The sequence below is a fragment of the Megalops cyprinoides genome, chromosome 22 (assembly GCF_013368585.1).
Source record: "Megalops cyprinoides isolate fMegCyp1 chromosome 22, fMegCyp1.pri, whole genome shotgun sequence".
Taxonomy (NCBI): Eukaryota; Metazoa; Chordata; class Actinopteri; order Elopiformes; family Megalopidae; genus Megalops; species Megalops cyprinoides.
Window position 1 is genome coordinate 19469842 of NC_050604.1, and position 2365 is coordinate 19472206.

The window sequence follows — 2365 nt, forward strand, 5'->3', positions numbered from 1 at the left end:
GCACATGAGACATGCCCTCAACACCAATGGGCAGCTTTCACTGGATTAAAAAATATACAACCACATCCTGTTACAGCCAGTGGTGTCTCAAACACTGCTCCTACTGTCACCATGAGACCCCTTTAGCACAATTGCCCAGCTTCATGCATTTTCTGCCTCATCTGGAACCTTCTACCCTACCAGGGTAAGAATTCATTAAGTAGCCTTGTGATAAACCCACAGACCCACCCCAAAATGGTGTGACTGTAGTTCTAGATGCACAATGCATCAAATGGGGGGGGTATCGTAAATGAATTCTTGTGGGCGTCTTTTGGCTAGGGAGTTGTGTGATACATTGAGAGTAAAACACTGTATGGCAATATAGAAGACTCTTGACTGTGCTGGAATGTGATGGGATGAACCTCATGAAAACTGCCTTTTGGTATGGAAAAGCTGTTAACATTGTGGTGTTAGTGGCCGTGAGAAACACTGTCTATGATGTAAATAACCGGTAATGTGGAGACAAGAAAAACAACCATTGTATCCTCTTTAGAGTTTACAGCCTGGTCTAAAAAGTTTTGTGAGTGGTGGTGACCCCTCTCAGTTAATTACTGTTTCTGTGGCACCAGTGCTCCAATTTTGCTGACATTACCAATAAAAGAAATATTGCATGCAATGGAAATGATTGAACCTCTAGGCCTATCCTTTAAAGACTGACTGACTGAAAATTATTCTCACTGGTTTCCTGTCTGTGTCTGCTTGCCACCAGCCTTTTCTGACACTTTTACTCCAGTTGTTGCCGTAACGACTCAGGTAACGGGTCCTCTGACATCAGGACATGTCCTTATACCCACCTTAACAAATGTTTATGGAACCTGATATTCTAACATCATAGTCTTGAACATTTGATATTCTAACATAATCTTGGCTAGTATTTTAAAACGCCACCATTTTTAAAAGCCTTTTTGTTCTGTAACATACTAATTTATTGGCAAGAACAATTATATTGGCTCCAAATATCCTCAGTTGAAATATTTTGGCAAAATATGCACTGGTAAATTCCCCAGGAGCCCAACTTTCAGGTTTTCTTTGTACACTAATGATGATATGTGATACACATTGCTATGGGCTGTTCACTGTGCAGTGACTACGGTAACGAAAGCTCCATTTAAAATACAGTGATGCAATGTGTAAGATATCGGGCATCAGCTGTGACTTCTACACAAACCAGCATATGTACTAACCTCCCATATGGTCTAGCGGTTAGGATTCCTGGTTTTCACCCAGGCGGCCCGGGTTCGACTCCCGGTATGGGAAGAGTTTTATGGCGACAACTGGGATATTTCCCCGTGACCTGGTCTGCTTAATTGTCGCTCTTATACCCACTTGGGTTGTGGAACCACAAACAGTTTAAGAAAAAAAAACAAAAACATTAACTCTGGCTGAAAACCTCATGGCAACAGTGTAGCATGGTGGTTAAGGAGCAAAAGGTTGCTGGTTCAATTCCCCATAGGGGCACTGTTGCTGTACTCTTGGGCAAGGAACTTAACCCACAATTGTCTCAGTAAACATCCAGCTGTGTAAATGGATAACATTGCAAAAACCTGTAATCGATATAAGTTGCTCTGGATAAGAGTGCCTGCTAAACGCCAATAATGTGCTGTAATAATGTAATTTAAAAAGCAATAATTATATTGTAGAACTATAAAAATTACATATACTGTAAATAGTGTTATGAAATTACTGTGGCAAATGTCTAGTCAGGTAAGATGACAGTGGAACTGTGGACTAAATATGCTGTAGAGGCACACAAGGTATATAGAATCACTGTTATGATACAGCAATGCCAATGACAATTATTTTCAGGCTACTAAAGAGGTACATCACTTATACAAACGAACTGTGAAGTAAATGTTCCAACTATCATGCTTACTGTATGTTTGCACAACATTGTAAGATGTTACAGCGTTTCTGCTGCCCACTTGTATTTCAGCCGATCCACAGCTGGACCGTTTCAGTGTGATTTGTAATGGACACAGAACCTTTTTTTTCCAGGAATGCAGCTCCTTCACACATGATGGAAGCAGATTTAGTGGAGAGGCCCAAATGCAGACTCTTACAAGGAAAGCAGGGTTCGCACCATTGCGCTCTTCGCTCAGATCTCCAGCTTCTTCACAGGTGATGTGAGACCTGTGCCAAACGAGCCAGCTGCTAAAGCCTGAGTCTGTCCATGCACTTTATCTTAAAGGAAAGTAGGGGATTTTTTTTGCAGAGTGATACCGCTGTGAAAGACTGATCTCCTCGACGGCTTCTGCAGCTGTGCGTGACCCGGAATCTTCCGATCTTCCTCTTCCCGTGGCATCCCAACACGAGAAGGGGAGATGCC

The 2365-nt window shown here is 42.1% G+C and overlaps 1 non-coding gene across 1 annotated transcript; it reads left to right on the top strand.

Moving 5' to 3' along the window:
* Window positions 1-1224: 1224 nt before the first annotated feature.
* On the top strand, window positions 1225-1296 carry trnae-uuc. The gene has a single exon. It is a non-coding gene; the product is annotated as a tRNA-Glu (tRNA).
* Window positions 1297-2365: the final 1069 nt, after the last annotated feature.